We start from the raw sequence: 23,452 nt of genomic DNA, 5'->3' as shown, positions 1-23,452 counted from the left end.
CCAGTCACCGGGGATGCAAACAGACTCCAGGCACGCCACACACCTGTCCTGGGCAGGTTCTGCGGGGCAGGGGTCAGCTGCACGCACCTGCACCCCGGAGCCTCCTCGTCCCCCCCGGTGTTCACCCAGCATCTGCACCTGTAAGCTTCCGAGCAGAGGGTGTTCATAATAGCCCCAAAGCGGAAAGAACCCACAGCCCACAACAGACTAGATACTGAAATCGTGGAAGAGTCCCCGGGCAACACCACCCACCAGGACCCCTCCAGATCCATTCCACGGGACGCGTCTGAAAGTCTCAGTTCTGAGCAGAAGCCGGGCCCACTCGTCTCCGGGAGGTTCAAGAACAGTAAACTCTTCCAGCCACTAGAGGCTCAGGATTCGGGGCGCGGGGGGCTGGGAGCCGAGCCTTCACCTTCACCCTGGTCACACAGGTGTGTTGGCTGCATAAAAATACATCAGACTGTGGCTTCCCTGGTGGCACAGTGGTTAGGAGCCCGCCTGCCAATGCAGGGGACACAGGTTCGAGCCCTGGTCCGGGAAGATCCCACATGCCGCGGAGCAGCTAAGCCCGTGCGCCACAACTACTGAGCCTGCGCTCTAAAGCCCGCAAGCCACAACTCCTGAGCCCACAAGCCACAACTCCTGAAGCCCAGGTGCCTACAGCCCATGCTCTGCAACAAGAGAAGCCACCACAGTGAGAAGCCCGCGCACCACAACGAAGAGTAGCCCCCGCTCGCCGCAACCGGAGAAAGCCCGCGCGCAGCAACGAAGACCCAACGCAGCCAAAAATAAATTAAGAAAAAAAATACATCAAACTGTGCGCTTGAGATCTTTGCCCTTTTCTGTAGGCCACACGGCCGAGTGTGCTTAAGATATCCACTTACATGGTAATAAAAGGTAGGCGGAAGCAGTTTGAGAACCGAACAGTGAATTTAAATATTAGTTTGTACTTCGTTACACAAAGGTGTGCTTTTTAAAGGAGAAAATCACATAAATACGATCACTCTATTAATAGTTTTTTGGTCATAAAATTTTCAGTGCTGCATATAAAAAAATCCATGCACAAGTTTTTAAAAATATAGTGTCGAGGGCAGAGGGGGCAATGCCTACCCATAGACACTGCGTCCACAGGCCCAAGGCCCAGGCATGTGCCCCACCCTGCAGTGGGGCAGCCCGGGTCTCCCCAGGACCCTCACTCCCCTAAGCCCTGAATCCAGAAAACCTCAGGTCCTTTGACCTCAGAATCCAGTTTCCTTGAGAAGAGCAGACACGTGTGTGGGGTGGGGCGGGGGAGGGGAGGCTCCCTAAATAACCCCAGGGCTGGTTTCAATGGCCTGAATTCCCAGGTCCTGTGTCCTTTTTTAATTCAAGTTCAGAATAAATACCATTACCCCATTTTACAGATGGGGAAACTGAGGCTCTGGGTGGGGAAGGAACTCGCTCACTGGCCTGAGACCTGGAGCCTGGATCTTGAGAGTGGACACGAGACCTGTTCATCCACAGACAGGACTCAGGATAAAATGCTCCTGGGCCAAAAGCAGACACCAGAGAGAGGAGGATGAAGGCCCTGGGCGTTGGCCACAAGGGCTGAGCAAAGCCCAGAGGAAAGAGCCACCAAGGTGGGTGGGGTCACGCGTCCTCAGGGCCACAGCACAGTCCCCTGCCTGGTTTCCTCTGCCTCATCCGGGGAGGAGGGCCCCGGGGCCCCTGCGAGCGTCAGGGGAGCTGCAGGGGAGGCTGGGGGTGAGCGCTCTTGAGGACCACCTGCCCGGGGGGCCTGGAGAGCCGGGTGCCACCCTCGCCAGCAGGCGGCACTGTCACTGCACGCGGCAGCCGCCGTTGCACCTCTGCGATTCCCTAACGGTTCCCCTGGGAGCACCGAAGGTAAATATGTAAATTTGACTTCAATCACGGCTTTTTAAAACAAAGCACACACTAAATTAATTTAGGGCACAGAACCCGAAAACTACTCGTGCGTGTGTCTGAGCCTCCCGTCCCGGGCAAGGGGGACCCCGAATGTGAGGGGGCCAAGGGGGCAGGGGGCCAAGAGGGAGGCCCACCCGCCGGATCCCCAAACGTGAGCCGCAGCGGGGGCCTGAGCCTCGGAGGCTGAGCCCGGTGGCATCAGCCAGGGGTGCCGCCCCTCAGCTTCCAGGCAGAGGACACTCCCTACCGGTAAGCGGCCCGACGGCCAGGGCCGGGCAGGCGGAGCGGGGTCTGCAGACCCCGGGCTGCCCAGGACCCCCGGGAGGGCCCAGCTCCCTGGTTCCTCAGCCCGTGACCACGTCAAGGCACAGCCTGGAAGCAGGACCCGGCCCGTGGCCTGCAGGACCCCAGGCCCGCCCAGCTCACCTCTGTCTCCAGCCCTGTGGGCTCTACAGCGGCCCACGGGTCAGCCCACCGAGTGGGGTCTCAGACAGTGTTGTTAAGGTCATGGTCGGTGCAGAAGTGGCCCGGCCCAGACTGCACGGAATCAGCTGACAAAGGACACTGGTGCCCTTGCTCGTCATATTTTTCAGGGGGTGGCGCAGGTGGGGGCTCTCCTCTCCAGGCACCCGGGAGGGGGTGCCCTCCAAGACCCCAAAGCAGAAAGGGCTCGGGGAAAGGACGCCAGCCAGACGCCTGAGCCAGGAGGCCTGCGGGTGGCACAGACTCTCCAGCATCCCCGGGACCCGCCAAGCACCCTACACACCTGGGATGTCACATGTTTCCAGATGGTGCACTTTGGGGCGAGGGGGCTGGAAGGCAGTGAGAGAAACAGACCGGTTCCCAGCACTAGTGTTAAGATGACTTTAAGGATAAGTAACCACACCTGTGCCGTTCATCACCATGACGACAGCACGTCTGGGCACATCCGGACCCCGCCCGGCACTGGAGGTCCCTCTGGTCCCTCTCCGTCACAAGCAGCTGTGACCGTGGCCCCAGGAAGGCCCCGTCTCCGCGTGAGCCTGGGCAGGAGCCAGTGCACTGCTCCTCCAGCTGCATGGGGGCAGCGGGGCCGGCCTGGGGGCCAGGAGCCCCTCCAGGAGGCACGGGGATGAAGGGAGGTGCTGGAGAGGCTGACCTAGAAACACTGCAGCCCGGGGTCAAGGCTCTCCAATAGTCTCGGGGAAAATAAACAGTCTGTTCACACGTGTTCGTATGTTCTGGAACCAACGAGGGACACAGGAAAGAAGAGTTCCCTAGAAAAGAGATCAAATCAAACTCCGAACTGGGATGGCCACCTCGGGACCCTCCAGGCTCCCAGGCCGCTGGAAACCCAGAGGGAAGGGCGGCCGGGTGGACACAGGCCGGCCAGCTCCCAAGGGACTACCTTGGCCCACCTTGTTAACCAACGCCCTGCAAGCATCACTCCCCTGGCCACCCAGGCCAGCCGAGGCCAGGGCAACAGGCCAGCACCAGCCCCTCCTCCTGCTCAGGCCGGGCAAGTGCTCCCCCTGCTACAAGCCATCCGGGAAGGCGGTGCCGGGCACCCGCGTCCACTGCGGCTATAACAAATTCCCTCGTGAGGTTTCTTGGAAATCAGTGGCTGCAATGTAATCACAGCTGCCGGGGCTCGGAACGAGCCCGCTCGGGGGCTCTGTGCAGTTATAGTTATTACGAAAGCTCAGTTAAGAAACACTGAGGAAGAACTGAAACCTTCAGGAATACCCGAGAGCCAGGGGAGGGGCGACCCCTCACCCCCACCCCACCCAGGACGAGGACACGCTGCCCCTTCCTGCTGGTCCCTCATGCGGCCATCCTCACCCAGGGCCAGTCTGTCCTGACCCAGCTCCATCCACCCGGATGCACCTGGCCCAGGTAGCCGCTGCCGCCCGGGGGCTCTGTCTGTCTCTGCCCCACCACAGCCCACCAGGGCAGCACCCAGGAACCCCAAGAAACCCACGAGTGGGCACAGCTATCACCACCCCCGGCTCTGCTCTGTGACTCACCCCTCGGGCCCGTTTCCTCCCATGACATGAGCGGGTACAAGACACTCTCCAAAGACGCTCACCACCAAAGCAAGACCATGACCACCTGGTACTCCCTGCAGAGGGTGGGGCCGTGGAGGGGCTTCTCCCAAAGGGCCGTGGGGGTCTGATGAAAGGGAGCAGCCAGCGGGGCCATCCCAAGCCTCCACCTTGTGGCCTTGTGTCCATGGCTGGACCCGCCTTCTCCCTGGTGCCCGTGGGGTGCCCTCACCCAAAAAGCATGGGGCAGGGCCCCCGGAGTCACGCCGAGCAACACACACAGGAGCCAAGGTGAGGCCTCGTGGGTGCTGCGGAGCAAGGCCCGCGCCGTGCGTGGAGGCCCCACCTGCCCCCAGGCAGTGCCTCCCCTCCTGGCACAAAACCCCACTCCTGGAGCCCCCGGTAGGAGGAAGGCTGGGCCCTGCCCACACGCCTAGAGACAGGCCAGCGGGTGGAGGGGTCCCGGACCGCTACGCCCAACACCCGTCAGCGGCCAGCCGGCCACCGCAGAGCCCTGGTCCCACCATCCTCGTGCAGGTGAGGCTGGCTCGCAGCCAGAGCGGTCCCACCGGCCACTCCCAACCTCCAGGTGTTTCCTTCCGTCCTTCTCCCCGCAAGGAAAAACAGACATGTTTGCCAGAAGCAGCCGATTTTATCTTGCTAACTTCACCCTCACATATGGACCACTTCTGACCAGGGTTTCATGCCGACTGCCTCAACCCTGTCAAACCTCGGAGCCAGAGGGCTGATCCTGTGGGTTTTGAGGCTGCGAAACTCCTACCACTCCTAACTCCTGCTCCATTAGACGTGCACGCTGACATGAAAGTCATCAGACCAAACCCCCTCCACGCCCTCGTTCAGAGGGAGAGCCCTATGCGGGCAAACAGCCTTTCTGGCACTGGGCTGGAAACCCACAACCCTCTGAGCTGCAGAAATGGGGCCATCCCACCAGACAGGAGGCCTGGGCACTCCAGCCATCCCCAAGAGAGCGGAGCCAGAGGCCAAACAGCCCGGCTGGGCGTTCTAGAGGAGCGGCACAGGAGGTCAGAGGGCAGGGGGCCCAACCTGAGATCAGGAGACACGGGGACAGTACGGCAGTTCCTTCCAAGATTGGGGAGGGGGGAGCAGCCATGGAGAAAAGGGAACGGGGGCAGGTAGACACTTTGGCCTTCACCCTTCTGCTCGGGTGAACAGGGTTCCCCAAATTCATGTCCGCCTGGAACCTCAGAATGGGACCATAAGTAAACCAAGGTCTCTGCAGGAGCAATTAGTTAAGATGAGGTCTTAGAGGATTTAGGGTGGGCCCTGAAGCCAACGACTGGTGTCCTAAGAAGAGGGAAATCTGGACACAGGAGAAGCCGTGTGGCCAGGGGCCGGGAGAGGCGGGAGGGAGCTCGGCCCTGCGCTGCCTTGATGGGGGGCTTCTGGCCTCGGAACGGGAGAGCGTACACCTCTGCTGGTTCAGTCGGCCCAGTGGGCAGGGCTGTGTCTCAGCAGTCCTAGGAAACTCACAACCCCCCGCCCGCTGACGCTGACCTTGACCCGGGATCTGAGGGAACGGGGACCTGCTGGTTTCTGACAGATCTGCTCAGACTCAGACAACATCTGCCAAGTACCGGGATGGCCCCGGTGCAGCCCCAGGTCGGGAGATGGAGGACACGCGGGAAGTGGTGCTAGGGAAGCCGCTTCTCCCCGACCCCGCTTCTCCCCAGGGCTCCTCGTGGGCAGGAGGGGGCCAGGCTTGGGGACACCCCCTACTTCATCCTCGCAGAGCCCCACAGCCCAGAGGAAGAGTGGGCCGGGGGCTATGACAGCAACAGCCCAGAGCCCAGCTCAGAGCTTCTCCATGGGGGACACTGGGGGGACGTGGCCACTGACGGCCAGGACGGGACCCACCTTTCTGGGAGCAGCCGGTGCTGAGGAGACCCGACACCCCTCACCGCTCAAGAGCCTCCCGTTCCAGGGCCAAAGACCCAACTCTCCCCCGCACACAGGGTCCTGTGCGGCCCACTGCTCAGCCCGGCCCCACACCCCACATCCTGCCCTGCTCCCACGCACACCCCTGGCCATGACCCCCATGCTGGGGTTGCCAGACAAATTCCCCCAAGTGACTGGACAAAATCTACCACGGGCCACCTCCAGCCGGCAGGACAGTGGCATGGCCGCAGCACCGCTGTCCGAGACGTGCCCAGACCGGCGGCATTCTGCAAAACTGGCCTGGGCTCTGGGGGCAAGGTCACGAGAGCCAAGGAAAGACCTCAGATCTTGAAGGCTGAAAAAGCCTCACAGACACAACAAGACTTGGACAGACATGAGCACATCCGTGTCCACACAGCGCCATTCACAACAGCCAACCGTGGAAACAGCCACGCGTCCTCGGACAGAGGAAGGATAAACCCAACGGGGTCCATCCACACAGTGGACTAAACTCAGCCTTAAAAAGGAAGGAAATCCTGACCCAGGCCACAGCAGGGACGAGCCTCACAGACATCATGCTGACAAAAAGCCAGACGCAGAGGACACATTCTGTGTGATGCCACCCATGTGCGGCCCTAGCGGAGTCAAACCCACAGAGACACAAAGTGGACGGTGGGGCCCGGGGCTGGCAGGGGGGAGGGGAGTGAGCGTCTAATGGGGACAGAGTGTCAGTTTGGGAAGATGAAAGAGTCCTGGAGACAGATGTGGTGACGGTTGCACAACAATGTGAATGAACTCAATACCCCTGAACTGTGTGCTTGAAAGTGGTTAAGATGGTAGGTTTTACGTGTAAGTAACCAGAATTTTTTTTAATTAAAAATTTAAAAGCAGACCTGACAGGTGCCTGGGACAGGAACACCACAGTGACCCTCTGGCTGTAAAGGGCCCAGGCGTGGCGTGGGAGCCATTGGAGCCGTTCAGTGACCGCTGGAGCTGCGGTGAGGCGGGCAGCGGGCAGCCCTTGTTTCAGTGGGTCACCCAGCAATAAGGGGCCGCTACTCTCAAATGGTCTGGAAGAAGTTCTGTGTTCGGTACGCGCAGTTTCTCTGTAAGTTTAATATCGTGCATCTTTTAACTCTTTCCTCAGGCATCAGAACTAGCGTCCCCAGCTGCCAGCGCTGGGCAGAGGGTAGGGGCTCCTCCACCACACTCAAGACCTGTGACAATGACAGCGGAGCCAGGAGGCTGGAGGAAGCCAAGTCACCGTGCCTCCACTCCGGAGAAGGGGTGCCTACTCCTGGGGAACGCCCGCCCCCTGGGGTCCACCCCAACTCCTGGCCAGACGTCCTGAAAACCCTCAGAAATGAGTCTCTGAACGTGGCGGGGACCCTCCTTCTGAGCTTGAGCAGCAAATCACGTCCTGTCCTCCCAGGAGAGAAGCCCCATGCCAGGCGGCTGGTGGGGTGGGGTGGGGGAAGGACAGAGGAGCCCCCCTAGCAGAGCTGGGGGCCAACTCCAAAGGAGGCCTGGTGGGGGGACTTCCCACTTTCCCTGGGTTACTGGGAATGTGAAGAAAGGCCCAGCGCAAAACTGCACGGCAGCCTCCCAGGCCCTCAGGCCCTCGCCCGGCCGGGCGGTCACCTGCACTGGGACCAAGCCGGGGCCGCTGGGCTGGCAGAGCTGGGCGGGAAGAGGAGTGAGGGGGACCCGAGGACCCTACTCTCCTCCAGGAGAGACCCTGAGGCCCATGCCACGAGCCCCTGCCAACGTGCCCCCTCTCAGGCCTGCCACAGCTGCCTGAGGTCTCGGTCCAGGAATGGCAGGGCCCCCGGGGTCTAGAGGCACAACGCCTGGGTGCCCCGCCTCCCCGCCTGGACGCCGGGGCCTCCTCCAGACCCATCCTGGGCACCCACCTCCTCCCGAGGCATCTCTGCTCTTACTTTCTCTTTGCCTCCATTTCTTGGCCATTTCTTCTCACTTCATGCCCTTAGTTTTCTTCTGTGAGACGGAAGAGACACGGGGAGGAAGGACTTGGAGGGCCGCGGTGGCCCCAGTCTGCGCTGCAGTTTGGGGTCCAGCCCCAAGGACTCCACTGAGACCCACCTCCCTCTCCTTTCCAGGCTGCTTCCCAGGACAAGGATGGGCTGCTAAACTGGGTTATGACAATTAACACAAATTCTGCCTCCTGTCCCCAAACTTATGTAACCGCAGACACTCTTGTTTCAGGAAAATCCTTCTCTGTCAGTGGCCCCATTTCCCGCCCTCAACCCCAGCTTAGCTCCTGAGCCAAAGTTCCTTCCAGACTTCCCAGCCTGCGCTGGCCCTTCATGCCCGCGGTCCAGGCGCTCGTCGGGGCAGTGGCTACTGTCCATGCGTCTGGCTGCCCACCCTCCTGGGCAAGCACAGGGCGGAGCCAGACGGCCAGCAAGGCCGCCCCTACTTCTGAGACTGCCCCTCGCCTCCAGGCACTAAAGGGTTTCTGCGCCCACCTGGCCACACCGGGTTGACTAGGGTCCCCCCAGAATTCACGTCCATCTGGAACCTCAGAATGTGACCTTATTTGCAAACAGGGTCTTTGCAGATGTAATTAGTTAAGATTTTGAGATGGGAGTGATGCGTCTACAGGCCAAGGAACGTCAAGGATTGCCAGCACCATCAGATGCTGGAAGAGGCCAGGATTCTCCCCCACTACAGCCTCCAGACGGAACCAGCCCTGCCCACACGTTGATTCTGGACCTCTGGCCTCTAGACTGTGAGAGAGTAAATTTCTGTTGCTTTAAGCCCCCAGGTTTACGGTCATTTGTTAGCCAACCCCAGGAAACTGATCTCACCTCCACCCCGTTACACCCCAGGGTGACCGCAAGGCTCGCGCCCCTTCCAGCCTGTCCTCTCCACCGGCAAACAAACATCGCTGCCCTCCTGGAGCTGAGGGACCCCACAGGGAACCCCCAGAGCAGCGTTCACAAAATAGGGGGGATGCACCACCCTTGGTGAGGGAGCCACCTTCAGACTCGAGGAGGGGGCAGGTGTGAGTGGGCAGTCAGGGCCACACGCCAATCTCACCACCGCTTTCCCACGCGTCTGCCAGGGCCCGACATGGCAACACTCACTCAACAAACAGCACAGGGCCCAGTGGTGAGCCTGGGGGACGTGAGCCTCCAGCCCCTACCCTGCCCTGAAGCCTCCACTGGGTCCATCCTGCCCCACTGCTCTCCGTGTCCCCCCCACCCCACCTCCTCCCAGCGCAGACAAGGGGCGAGGGCTGGTGTGGAGGCAGGGGACAGACTCGGCCCAGTGTCCTGAGACTCGGCCCAGTGTCCTGAGACACGGCCAGGAACCGACGACGGCTGATGGGCCAGCGATGCAGGGGTGTCGCCCCGGGGGGACCCGCCTGTGCCCCACACCCCACGCACATCCCCATCCCGGCAGAAGGTTTCCCGGAGAAGCCAGTGGGCAATTTGCATAATATTCTTTGCAAGTTAATATCAGCCTCTGATAATGATCTCGGCATAGCTGGAGCGCTGAGGCGGCTGTTACAACACTAAGTAATCATATTTTAAATTATGTTTCCCTTTATAGAAAGGTGTTGCAAAAACACACAGACATGAAATCTGTTGCAGCCCCCTGCCAACCACCTGACCAGATTCCCAGCGCCACGGCTGTCACCGCAGCACGGGGGCTGGCGAGACCCGGGCCGCCCGGGCCAGCCCCGCGCCCTACACTGCCCGGGCCTCACCCGGGCCAGGGGTGCGTCCCAGCAGGGGCACCGCCCAGATCTGAACCACCACGGGCTCCGGCCATGGTCAAGGGTGAGTCCGTGCAGAGAAGTTAACGGAGCACCTAGGGCACGCTCTCATCGGGGGTCCCAACTCCCCTGGGGGTAGGCCAGGGGGGCGCTCCCCATCCCCACAGCCGCCAGCCCCTGCCTCGTGCTGGAGACTCCAGTGCCCACACCACCAGACTTCCAGGCGCGTGTCATGTGGCGGACGCGAGATCCTGAAAACTCAAAACCAAAACCATCGGCGCTTCCAGAACTTCCCTGTTGCAGCCCCTCACCCAGCACCTGGACTCGGGGACCCAGCCCCAGAAGGCGAGCTCAGCCTTGACCCCTGCACACCCACAGCCAACTACGGCCACGGCACACCCTCCCGCCACGGGTGAGCCGGTCCTGGCGTGGACGCAGGTCTGAGCACACGGCCACACTCGGTCCCCCTGGGGGGGCAGCAGGAGCAGGGCCTGTGTGGATGGAGCGGCCGGTCACCCACAGGGATGCAGAGAGGACCAAGGCCAGGACCTGGAGGAGGCAGGGGGCCCACGGCCGCCCCCAAGGGGAGCCCCTTCTCTCCTTTTCTCTTCATGCAGGAGCGGGGGCCACCACTCAATCTCTATTTTCTTAAAAGCTTTCTTTTCTTTTTTATTAAAAAAAAAATCCAATTATAGCTCAAATCTCTCAGCAGGGGTCAGTGTGGAATCAGAATAACCAAAGTTAATGGACACGACACAGGCAAGATTAATGCCTGAAGGGGTTCAAAAGTTGTAAGATGCAGATTTCATTAACATTTTAATTGTAATGTATCTTTTTAATCTTCTCTCACCCTAATGGCTTTATATGGCCAAAAGAAAAAAAACTGCTGACAACAACAAAAAGTATCAATACACAAAATTTAACAAAGGCGCTTAGCAGTGCAATGGAAACTAAATTAAAGGAGCAAAACTATGTTAACACTGTGATTTTTAACAGCACAAAAGTCGGAATGTAGCAGAGGCGGCTGCTTCTCCTTTCTTGGCGCAGAGACTGGGATGGGCGAGTTAGGAAGACAGGCGGATGCCCAGGACTAGGGTGGGGACGCCCCCCCACCCCCTGCGGGACCCAGGACAACCCGGGGGCACAGGGACCAGACTTCCTGCAAAGACCACCAGCAGCGCGGCAGGCCCTGCCCCTTCCCCACTAGCTGGGCTCCAGGCAGTGTCCAGGAGGCGGAGGGAGGGAGGCCCTCCTCCAGAAAATGCCAGCCATCTCTGGGGATGGGGAGGGGCCATCTAGGGGTGTCACCATAATGAAGGGGGCATTTTGTGGGACAGGGCTGTGGGTGATGAGCAGGCATCCCCCCCAGCCCACAGCGAGGGGCCCTCGGTGGCTCTGGCCTACAGGGCAAGCCACGTGTTATGGCCTCCAACTTTCAAAAATGGTGTCTCAAGAAATACACTTGGCCCGGACTACCAAGTACCCAGGAGATTTTTATTTTCAATCAACAAACACTTCTGGAGCACCAAACCTGTGCCTGCTGCTATATCTGATGCTTCACCCCAAATCCAGCTCCCCTCAGCACGCCCCTCACCCAGGGCTAGTCCGCCCTCGAGGACCTGGGGGCTGGGCCTGATGCTGGGCCCGGGGGCCAGCCAGCCCTGGGCCTGGGACACAGCCCCACGGCCGGCCGGGCTCACTGCTCACCCCAGTGACTATATATGGGCACTTTCAGGCCCCTGCGGTCCCCGCCCCCGGCCCTGCTGCTTCCCAGGCACACAGGCAGACACGGGGCGGGGCCCAGGAGCTCCCGGCCCATCCATGGCCATGTGCCCTCCTGGATGCCAGGGCCCAGGGCCAAGGGGGAGGGCGAAGATTCCTTCAGAGAGACCCAGAGCCAGCCTCTCCTTTCCGTGGGACCAGAGACCAACACCTCAGAGAAAAGTATGCCTCCATCCGCCCTGGAGACTGAGAAGCAGCCTCCCCTTAAAGGGGCATGAACCCCTCACTGGCTCTGGTCCACTTCCAGGGAGGGGGCGTCTCCACAGGGCCCCCAGGCCAGGCCTGCTCACCTTTGGCCTCCAGCAGTAGCATCACAACACACAGGCCGGGGTGGGGCTCAGAGGGGTTAAGTTACCCACCCAAGGTCACAAAGCCTCCAGCTGGATGTGACCTGAGAGAGACCTCAGAGGTCCTGCTCCCAAGTGCCTCCTTGCCTGGACCCAGGTCCAGCCAGCGGAAGCTGGGGGCGGGGCAGGCCCCAGAGAGCCCAGCGTCGCATCAGATTCCAGCTCCATTCCTCCTGCTCAGACAGGCTCCCAGGCCCGGGCAGGGGTGAGTATCCCCCACTGTCCATGTCCTCACGGGGGCTGCCCCACTCTGAGGATGCCAACCACAAAGGCGGCCACCAGGGAGCCCGGCTCCCAAGTTCATGTCCCAAACACCTCTGTGCCTGCCCCACCTGCCGAGACCCTCACCCATCGGGCGCCTTCTTCCAAAACCTGAACTTTAAATGACAAAGGCCAGAGGCCAGGGCAGAGGAAGGCCAGCTCCCAGTGAGCAAGCAGCTGCAGGTGACAGACACAATGAGGGAGCCGGGGCCAGCCGGGAAGCATACTTTGCAAATGATCTCATCGAGAGCCAGGCCTGGTGAGAGCAAGGATTTGCTAAAAGAGAAACAGAGGTCGCCAGGATCCCCGGCTCTCAGGAGGCAGGCTGGGTGGCAGTGGCGCCTCGGGCCTCGGCTTCGCTAAGGGGACTGCTTCGCCCCGCCAGCGGCCTGGGTCCCTGGAGCCAGGATGGCGGGGGGCGGGATGTAGGCTCCCAGGCACAACCTCGGTGGCTCGGGACACAAGGAAAGAGTGAGGGAACGTGGGTGTGGAGGGCAGGGGAGGACACACAGGCTTCGCCCGGGCCACGGTGTGAGGGGGTCACTCTTATCTCTGAATTGAGGTGAGGACACCAACGAAGATGCTGTCTCTGATCCTAAATTCTGGCCCCACCTGGAAGTACCCGAGGGCCAGACTGCTCACCTCGGGGAGGACCAAGGGGATGCCTGGGAAAGCGTGCTGGAGGCAAATGAGGCATTCGGAGAGGCGTGGGCAGGGTCCAGAACATGGACGGGCCGGGCAGCGCTCTCTGCAGACCCGGCAGGCAGGCAGGCAGTGAGAGGCCCTGAAGCCCCTCACCAGCCCCGAGTCGGACCCCAGACCCAACCAGACTTTACAAGCTCCCGAAGTGGGGCTGCCCACAGCCAGGAACAGCTCTGGGTCCAGCCAGGGACCGGTGGCCCCTGTCCCTGTGGAGGGAGACACCCCTCCAACTGTACCGAAGACATTGCTCCCCATCAAAAGACCGGGCCTGAAGGCCAGGTTCCTTGGGCCGGGACACCCCTCGGGGACACCGGCCACGGGAAGGAGCCAGGCCCAGGCCAACTAACACGATAGATCCTCAGCTGGAAGGCAGTTTGTCTTGTCCCAACAACCCAGCCCGGGTCAAGTTCCCCAAGTGCGCCTGTTACACGGGGGTCTGCAGGCTCTTGGGAGAAACACGCTGGAGTATCAGGAGCAAAGGGCCGTGATCTGGGCCGCAGTTCCTGCTCAAACGGCTCAGCAGACGTTCCCCACCCTGCCCCCAGCCAGGGCAGCTCATCTCACCCCCAACACCCCAGCAGGACAACAGAACCCAGGGAGGGACCAGGCCGGAGAAGAGCCAGGCGAGACGGGACAGGGTAACCTGGAAGGGGGCAGATTGGCCACGGGTTGCAGGGACAAGACTTGCCTCCCGGGGCGGAGGGAACGAGACCTCAGGTGCCTCAGACTCCAACCCTACTGACGGTGGGTGCAGTGGATGGCGCCGGAAGGCCCAGGGCCTGGAGGGAGTCCGAGTCCGGTGCAGCCCATACCTGGCTCTGCATTCCTGGGAACACAGACCTCAGAGGAAGAGGCGTGGCGTGGAACCCTGGGAACATCCTTGAAAGGGTCAAAGCCACATTTCTTACTTTCTGTCCCAGGAGGGGTCCCAGGCCCACCCCAGCCCAGGCTGCAAGTCAAGCACGCTGAGCCCTAGAGGCAGAGGTGCCCGAGGAACCTAGACTGTAAATGCCAGCTCAGCACTTGTCATCACCACCGTCTCTCTTATATGAATAATGCATCTCACGTTTTAGTTGGAAAACAGAGAGAGGATTTAAGGGTTCTGTTAAAAGTCACCCACGAGCCCACCTCCCAAAGACAGCCTCTCTGAGTGTCCCAGCACATCCAAAGACAAAGAACCCAGACGCACTCCGGGCAGCCAGGGTGGCCTGGTGTCCCCATGTCAGAAAATGCACAAGCTTTTTCTCCGGGTCCAAGATTCTGCAGGAGGCTCGGAACGGCTGCAGAGCAGAGGCCGGCCGAAGCCGGCTCCGAGTCAGCGCGCTTTCAGACACCGCGTCCGGCGCCCACCCCGCCTGGGTGTGACCACCGAGAACCGATCTCTGCCACCGAGAGGGCACGAGGGATATCCTGTTCTACGGCTGTGCCCCTTCCAGCCAGCTCACCGAAACAGCAGGGGGCCAACCGCCCTGGGTCTCGCCCCTCCCATCTCCTTCACTCAGGCTCCAGCCAAGGTACCAACAAACGGTGGCTTGTCCCACGGGAGAATGCCAACGGCCTTCTGGGAGGGGTGGACACCACAGAGGGCCACAGGGAGAAGGGGAAGGGGGTTTGTTGGAAGGGGGATGGCAGTGCCCGCTGCTTTGATCCTTCACCTAACTCCTTGTTTCCTCATCTCTAAAATGGAGCCAACACTTGAAGATACCTCTCCTGGGGTCTGTGGGGGGTTTAGACGACACCCCGCACGGAGTGCTGAGAAGCACCTGTGCTGAGACCAGGAGAACCGCATCCTTTGTCATCAGGGCAAACTGGGGGGGAGCGAGGGGAGAGGGGTCTAGAGCTCAAGAGGGAAGCGGAGGGGAAGGTGGGGGGATGGGAAGGGGAGACCCGGAGAGAGACCCGGACCGGACCAGACCAGACGGGTACAGGGGTGTGCGTGCAGGGTGCTCAGAAGACCAGCTCTACCAGATGGCCAGCCCACGCAGGGGGCTCTCCCCCCGCCCAGCCCCCCACTACACAGGACAGGCTCAGCTAGAACACACAGCCAGGGGACACATGGCTGGGTGCCCAACAGGTCCCTCCCTCGGACGGCCCGGGAGGGAGGGGCGTGTCCCCGGGGCCGTGTCCCCAGGCCGAGCCCGCGCGGGTTCCCCACCCCAGAGGGCTGGGCTCCGTCCGTCCGGTCGGGGAAGACCGAGTGTCCCGAGCGCCCCGAGAAACCCGGCAGGAGAGGAGACGCTCGGAGCCCGGGTGCCCGCTCGGCGGGGCGGGGCGCGGCCCGGCCCGGGCGAGCGCCTCCCCAGGCCCGGACGCCGCCGGCCAGCTCCGCGGGCGGCGCGCGGCGCGAACTTGGGCACTGCGGCAGGCGAGGGCGGGCGCGCCGCGGAGTTCGCGGGAAGTGCGGCGGTGGGACCCGCGGGCGGCGCGAAGTTGGGGTACCTGCGGGCGCCGGCCCGGTCCGGCCTGCAGCAGGAAGTGCTCCGGCGGCCCGGCGCTCCGGCTCACATGGACTTTCTCCGGCCGCGCCCAGCACCGGGCCGCACCGCGGCGGGCGGGGCGCGCGGGGGAGGCGCCGCGGGCCGTTTAAAGGGACAGCGCGCCGGCCGCGCGCGCGCACTCGCCGCCCTGGGGCGCGCCGCCCCCCCGCCAGGTGGGCGCCCTGGGAGGGGCAGGGGCGGGGGGATCCCCGGCTCTGGGGGTCCGGGGCGGGTAGGGGGCGGCCGCTCCGCGACCCCTCCGTGCGCCCCCTCCGCAAACTCCTGGCGTGCGACTCTGCGCCGGGCACTGAGCCGGGGCCGGACGCGGGAAGGGCAGGGGCGCCGACCCACACCCTCTCGAGGCGTGGAGCCCCCGGTCCTGGGGCGCCCCCTCCCAGCGGCGGCCTCGCTTGCACGGGACAGCCTCCGGGATGCTGGGCCAAGTGGGGCCGCCGGCAGGAGCGGGTGCGCGGCCTCGGCTGCACCGACGCTCCGGAGGCCGGAAAGCGGGGACGTGGGAGCGCCCTTGGGCGAACCGCGCGTCGCCGGCGCCTCCTGCGCGGATCCCGGTAACTGCGAGCTGCGTAGACGCGGCGGGGGTCTGCTTTCAGGCCCGGCGTGATCTGGGCTCATTGGCCGTTAGTGACTGCCACCCCCCGCCGCCCGTGGCTCCCGGTTTACTCGAGGTCACCCTCCTGTGGACAGAGGTGAGGTTTCAAAACAAGTGCGCAGAAATAAAATCAGCCACAAACCGGAAAGGACCCACAGAAGTCCCCCTCAGTCGCCCCACCCTAACCTGAGGCCTGGAGTCAGGACAGGCTGCAGTGGTCCTCCAAGACTAGAGACCTCCTGGCTCCCTCACCCCTACAGGGTCCGGGCAGGAAAATGGGGGTGGCACCAGGACAGCGGTCCTGAGCGTAGCGTCACCAGGAGGACGGGGTTGATGTGAAGAGCAAGATGCCCACCCCCACTTCCACCCCCGCTGAGCATATTCTGGGCCCCTTGGGGGTCAGAGGCTGGGGCTAAAGCCCTGCAGGACAGTTGACGAAGGTCACTCCTAGGACAGTGGTCAGAAGCCCGGTCTAAGTACTTCTGTCCCCAGTCTCATGGTAGGTCCTTGACCTTGGTCGTGGACTGACCCCTGACCCCCAACTTGAGGGTCTGCACAGAAAGCTTCCCCCCACCAGCTCACTCCTGCCTTGCCCTCTGGGCGATGGGTATGAACCCTCGAAGACTCTCTGAGCACACCCCCAGAACCCCACTTAGATCTAAGCTTGTCCCAGGTCCCACCCCCCCCACCAGCCCAGCGTATGCCCCAGCCTGCAGGGCAGTCTGACCGTCCTGAGGGGCCTCTACCGGTTGCCGGCACAGTCACGTGGGTTGGCGTGTGGTCCCAGCCCAAGAGGTGCACGGAGAGAGTGATAGGTAACTGCCACCCGCTCAGCTTAGGGACCAGCTGAGGCCCTGGGCCAGGAGGGAGGCCATGCCTTGGCCTAGGGCAGCTCAGCAGCCCCAGGATTGCAGCTAGCTACTGAGTGTTATTTAGGATCTCGGGGCCCTGGGAAACCGGGGCTTCTGCAAACAACACCTGTGAGCAGAACGTCTAGCTGCTTCCAGGCAAGGGGTCAGGACTCAAGAAGCCCTCCACTAGGCACCAAGGTCCTCCCCTGCCCAGGGCTGGGGTTACCGTGTGGATGGGGTCTAGAGGTGAAGATGGGCAGGGGTGCTGGCTGTTGTACACGCTCCCGGTGGGAACACACACTCGCCCGGTGAGCTGCTCACAAATTTGCACATTCCAGTTGTTTTCCTCACTTGTATTTTCTAACTATTAAAGAGATTCTTTCTTCTTTAATGAGGGACATTTGGAAAGTGTTGATAAGTTTTTAGAAGACAACAGATAACCAGAAACCAGTCCCAAGAATAAGGGGCTTCAGTGCAGTTTCACTGTGCGTGTGTGTGCGTGTAAACCACACTTGCACATTTTCAACGCTACCGCTGAATACCTACTAAAATCCAGGCCTGGGCTACATGTTCTGCGTGTTATCTAACACAACAGTTCTTTTTTTTTTAGATGTTGGGGGTAGGAGTTTATTAATTTATTTATTTATTTTTGCTGTATTGGGTCTTTGCCTCTGTGCAAGGGCTTTCTCCAGTTGTGGCAAGTGGGGGCCACTCTTCATCGCGGTGCGCGGGCCTCTCACCATCGCGGCCTCTCTTGTTGCAGAGCACAGGCTCCAGATGCGCAGGCTCAGTAGTTGTGGCTCACGGGCCCAGTTGCTCCGTGGCATGTGGGATCTTCCCAGACCAGGGCTCGAACCCGTGTCCCCTGCATTAGCAGGCCACTCAACCACTGCACCACCAGGGAAGCCCCTTCGCAACAGTTCTATAAAGTTGGTTCTCTATTCCTATCTTACTTATGAGAAAAATGCAGCTTAGGAAGAAAATGCAGCTGGGTTGGGGGTCCCTCACTCCGGGCCCCCAGCCGGCAGGGTGGGGCGTGGTCCTGCGAAGCCCCATGCCTCCATCTGTTGGTCGTTAGGACTCTTAGACGCTACAAACGATTAGCCTGGGCTGGCTGATATACAGGCCTGGCAGCGGCCCCAGTCCCCTCTTGAGGGATCTGATCAGCACCGCAACCCCCCTGAGATGCCAGCGAGGGTTTTCTCAGCTCAGGGAGGCCTGGCCTGGCCTCTGGTCCTGGGCTTTCATGGCCTGTAGCTTGATTTTCCCCCTTTTATCCAGAGAGCATCAGGCTGGGGAAAGAGGGTAGTCACAAGAGGTAAATCTGCAAACAAACTGATGAGCAGGGTCTCAGGGGCGGGGGCTCTGGGTGCACTTGGGAGCAAAGCCTGGTCACCTGTCTGTCCTTCCCTGGACAGTGGAAGTGTTTGGTAGCCGGCCAGGTGCTGCTTCGGCAGTCCTGCAGGTGGCTGAGTGCTCAGCGGAGGCCTGTTGGAGCAGCGGCTGGATGGAGCCGGGCTCCTGTGGAGGGAGGGACCTGAAGGGACGCCTTCCTCCTCCGGGCTCCCCGTGTCCACACCAGTCAGCTGAGACCACTGCGCCATGCACCCAGACTCTGCTCACTCTACTCTTGTCCTGGGCTCCATGTAGCACGGGGCTCCCACCCTGGGGGCTGTGGTCTTCAGGGATGCAGGGATCCCTGAAATCGAATGCAGACAGGCGGGTCTGCCCCAGTTGGCCTCACCAGTTCTGGGAAGAGGCTTGCTTCCTCCACCCAAGGCTCATCTCGAAGACGCATTAAGACCCATCAAACACACCAAGCCCAAGTCTCACTTAGCCAGGCGCTTCCCCGACCTGTCCACTTGGGTGGCTGATAGATGTCTCAGTGTGACATGGCTGAACAGACCCTGACTGTGCCCCAAAACTGCTCCCCCCACACACAACCTCCGCCTCAGCAAATGACGGCTCTTCCTTCTGGGAGCTCCATCCTTCAGCAGCTCAAGCCAACCTTGGATTCTCCTTCCCACTCTTCTCACACCCCAGTCCTGACAGCTCTGCCGCAAGGCTGTGTCAGGAATCCTACCCCTTCTTACCACCCCCGCTGCTACCTTCCTGCTCCGCCCCCCCCCCGTTCTCAGGTCACTGCAACAGCCCCATAACTGGCCTCCCCGTCTGCCCTCTCTTGCCCCTGCCTGGGTCTGTCACCACATGGCAGCACAGAGATGCTTCTAAACATGTCAGATCACGACCTTCCCCCGCTCAGGTCCCTCGGTGGCCCCCAGCTCACTTCTCACTCAGAACGCAAGCCCGAGTCCTTACAGTGGCCGGGACCTGGCTCCTCATCCTACACTCACCCCCGCTTGGTCGCTCTCCAGCTCTAGCCTCACTGGCTTCTGCATGGGTCCTCCACGTGCTGGCATCCTGCTGCCCCAGGGCCTTTGCACCTGCTGTTCCCACTGCCTATACCTTCTTCTCCAATGTCTTTGAGGCTTACCCTATCACTTCTTTTGGGTCTCTGCCCAGATGTCCCTGGACCGTGGGCCTTCCTGACCCTCCCATATGAAAGAGCCAGTTGGGCCATTGCCAGTCGGCTCTCCCTGACCCAACCCTGGTACTAATCCACTCTGACGTTCACAGCCCCCGTCTCCCCTTTGGGCACAGGCTCCCCGTCTCGTCCACTGCCCTGGTCTTGGGGGGTACCACGCACAGACAAGAGGCCCACGGACATCTGCAGAGTGTGAGAGCCTGAGGGGTGCTGTGTGTTCACTGACGAGGGGCCGGGACCACCCACCCACCTGCCTGAGTTCTTGGTGCCACTTTCCCTTCCTCAGAGTGTCCACGGTGCCCGGTCAGCAGGAGGGGAAGGAGCAGGCGGGGAACCCCAGGGTCAGACCCTCGGCCAGGACTGCGGGGCTGAGAACAGACTCCAGCATCAAAACCGGCAGAGCAAGAAAGCAGCGCTTCCCCACGAGGGTCCTGTCGGCTGCCCTGCGTGAGAGCCAGCAGCCGAGACAGCCCCTCGGCCCAGGCAGCCCAGAGAGCAAAGGGAGGCTTGTCTGCCTTCTGGCTTGACCTTTGCCAGTAGGACACGGAAAAGCCTGGGGTGGCATGGCCAGTGTTTACATTCTCAGGGGAAGCCTCTGGTTCTGGGGCAGAGGGTATACCTGACTTCAGGTCCAGTCCCTCCTTGGAAGCTGCCCCCAGGTGGGGGCTTCCTGGGCCTTGGTCGGGAGGGGCTCGTGGAGGGTTTTCCTGCAAGCATCAGAGCATCTGTGTTCCCAGCTGAGGCACAGTCAGCGAAGACCCCCACCCCAGACCAGGCGACTGTCAGGAAAGCGGTGAGGCTCCCTTTCCGGCTCCGAGAGGGGCCCTGGCCACCCCATTAGTGGCCGCACGCCAGCAGCCCACAAAGCACCTCTTTGTTAGGACACTGCTCCGTGCCAACCAGGCCATCCACTCGCGGTTGGGCTTTGAGCAGGGCCCCCTCCCTCCCCTAGACCCACAGAAGTCAGGCCCTCCAGTTTAGCTGGGTTTCTGCCCACCCCGTCCCTGGCTCGGGGTTCATCGAGGCCACCCCCTCTTTTAATACCAACCCTTCGGCTGACCTGAGGAGCCCCCCAGGAAGTCTGCCAGGACCCCAAGGTGCCGACCACCCAGGCTTGGAGGGGAGCATGGGGCTGCTCGCCATCACAGCCTCTCAGGGCGATGACAAGCCGGGACAGCGGGCACGGACCTCCCCGGCCACCCAGGGCCCAGTCTACCCACCAGCCAAAGCCCAGCACAGGCCGGTCAGGCTGGGCACCTCTCCGAGGAAGGCCCCAGCTGCCCTCCCGAGGAAACTGTCTCTGCTTTTGTTCCTGGCGGAGCCTGGAGATCCCATTTGCCCGCAGGGGCACGTTGTGTGCAGATTCCAGCACAAGGGACAGGACGTTGGGGAGGTGTTGGCTGGGACTTGTGAGTCTGAAGGGCCCCCCCCTCCCCGCAGATCCTCCGACAAAGCGGCTGGCAGCCTGGCCTCCTGGAGATAAGCACCCCTGGCTGCCCAGAGACCCCCCTGGTTCCTTGGCCACCACCTCCACTGCCACTGCTATTTTTCTGGCAGTTATTCTGGAGAACCAGTGAGACCCCCGGGGAAGGGCCACCCCTCCACCCCCCAGGTGTCCCTCCACTCCCCTCTGGGGTCGTGCTGGGCCACGGGCACCTGTGGGCACCCGTGGGCACTGTTGGCACTTTTCAGTGTCATTGCTGAGCTTACTCTGAAGCCTGGTGTGGCCTGCAGTGCCCAGCGGCACCTGGCTCTGCCTGCCAGGTGCCCGTCATCCCCTGAAAAGCCTACATTGGGGGGCATCCGCCTACATCAGAACTGGGACCGAGCTTGTCCTGCAGTGAATCTGGGAACAGACTCCCAGGGCTCCAGGCCCCCAGCCAGCCCATGTTCCCCTGTGGGTGGCAACTGGACCCCATGGGGGGGTGGTTCTTAAACTTCTGTGCACCCGATGGAAAAGTCCGGTTGTACTGCAGACATGGGAGCTGGGGACCAGGGTGATGCCCAAGGACAGAGTGCGGGGGGGAGAGAAGGGCTGGCGGGACCCCACTTTGTGTCTCTTCTGTGCTCAGTGACGTGTCACCTGGCCACTCCGCAGCCTTGGTCCCCCCCCACCCACGCACACTGTCTTCGCGGGACCCAGGCTGCCTGACTGTACTGGCTGCTCCCCCGTGCCTGTGGCCGCAGGGCCTTTGCACCTGCAATTCCCCTGCCTGGGACATCTCCGCTCTGACGTTGGCAAGTGAACTCCGGCTGGTTCATCCTTCAGGCCCGGGTAATTCACCTGGGCCCTCGGGGAAGTCATCCCGACCCCCCAGCTGGCTCTCACAGTTCTGGGCCCTCTCCTTGCGGCCCTACATATGGCTGAACCGCTACGCTTGTGAGCAGATGGTTTAGTCAGGAAGAAGAGACAGGACTTGCTCAGAGGGAGGCTCCGGCAGCCTGGGTGGGCTGCAGGCGAGGCTCTCCCTGAGGCTGCAGGGAGCACACCTGTCTCCAGACATCAGGTCCTCCTGGAAGTCCTGCTCTGTGTCAGCCCTGGGACCCTGGAGAACGTGATGGGCCAGGGCTGCTCCCCTGGGGCTGCTGTCCTAGTCAGGGAGACAGACAGCTAAAAAACCCCAAAATATCACGGACTGAAAAGTGCTGTGCACACAGTGAGATACTACTTCATCCATTAGGATGGCTAGGAAAAAAAACAAAAAACAAAAAACCCAGAAGATAACCAGTGCTGGGGAGGATATGTCGGGAGACGAGGGTGCAACGCTGGTGGAAATTTAAGCGGTGCCGCTGCCGTGGAGAACCGTGGGCCATTCTTCAAAACATTAAACATGGAGCTACCGTATGATCTGGCAATTCCCCCTCCTGGGTGTGCACCCCGAAGCATTGAAAGCAGGGTCTACGAGAGATGTGTGCACCTGTTCACAACAGCCAAAATGTGAAAACAGCCTGGGTGTCCACAAAGGGATGAACAAAATGTAGTGTATATGATACTTTTGATGGAATATTGTTCAGCCTTAAAAAGGGGAGGAAATTCTGATACAGGCTGCAGCATGGATGAACCTTGAGGGCATGGTGCTGAGGGAAATGAGCCCAACACAGCAGGCCAGATCCTGTAGGATCCACTCAGAGGAAGCCCTAGAGGAGTCACATCCACAGAGACAGAAAGTAGATGCAGGGGGGTGCTGGGGTGGGGGGCAGGTGGGCAGGGCCGAGGGAGCAGGGATCCAGGTATCACCAGGAACAGGCTCTGAGGGGGCGGGGCCAGGTGGCGAGGGGCGGGCCAGGACTCTGCCTTGTTCTGACCCGCCTGCAGATGAAGAGGTCTCCTGGCTGCTGGGCAAAGGAGAATGTTCTGCTAGACCCGCTGGGGCCTCTCCTGGGGTCCAGGGAGGGCTGAGGGGCATGGACTGGATCTGGAGGGGGAGCCAGAAGGACCGAGGGATCGGGGGTGCAGCGCTCAGACTGTTGCTGGGAAGGTGGCCCGTGATGGCCATTTCCTCAGATGAGGAGGTGGGAGAACAGTTTGGGGGTTCAAGCCCCCCGTGGAAATGACAAGTGGCAGTTGTTGCTCCTGTGTCGAGGCCCTGGGGAGTCAGACCAGGCTCAGCTGGGGGTCAAAGGCTCGGGGACGGAGGCCCCGCTGTCACCGGTGGTCACATGGTCTACCCTGACCTCTCGGCATCTGGCCACAGGGCCGACCCTCCCTCCTCCTCCAAACACCTTCTAGTGGCTTCCGGAGCCACGCTGCTGTCCTGGGTCCCCTACTCGCTGTGCTTCCCCTCTGCCCTCCGCCCCAGGCCCCGATACACGAATCACAGCGTGCAGGGCCCCAGGTGACAGGTGTGCGTGTTAGGGTCTGAGGTGCGCTTGTCCACGCCGGGGTCTGTGGGGAGTGTCCTGGGGCTGGCCTGGCCTGCCCTCCCTGCTGCAGGACCCGAGCCCTTGCCTGGGACTCACGGGCCCTGCCAGCTGTGCGCCCAGGGTACGCGGGGGATGGATGGGAGGCTGGGCCGGGGAGATGCTCTGGCAGCTCAGACCCCAGGCAGAGACACAGAGTCTGGGGTCTGCACTTGAGACAGCCCCGGGGCTTCTACGTGAGGCCGGCCCAGAGCGCTGGCCCAGGGTCTGGAACCCGGTCTGGTCCTGTGAGGAAAACCAAGTGCTTGGGGTCTGAGGCACATGCGGCTAAAAATCATTCCTTCTCCAGGGTGGTGGGGTCCGCACAGGGAACTGAGGGGAGGCCCACAGGGCGCGGCCATGAG

General features: G+C 61.6%; 1 protein-coding gene across 1 annotated transcript in view; it reads right to left on the bottom strand.

Moving 5' to 3' along the window:
- Positions 1-15,308, bottom strand: part of NACC2 (NACC family member 2) — a 71,906-nt gene extending 56,598 nt beyond the window's left edge. Inside the window, exon 1 of the mRNA XM_081238193.1 lies at positions 15,144-15,308. The gene's annotated coding sequence lies outside the window, so the exon portion shown is untranslated. The remainder of the gene's footprint in view (positions 1-15,143) is intronic.
- Positions 15,309-23,452: the final 8,144 nt, after the last annotated feature.

This window comes from Mesoplodon bidens, assembly GCF_964165515.1.
Source record: "Mesoplodon bidens genome assembly, chromosome: 6".
NCBI lineage: Eukaryota > Metazoa > Chordata > Mammalia > Artiodactyla > Ziphiidae > Mesoplodon > Mesoplodon bidens.
The sequence above is the reverse complement of the archived record's forward strand: the minus strand, read 5'-3'. Positions and strand labels throughout refer to the sequence as shown.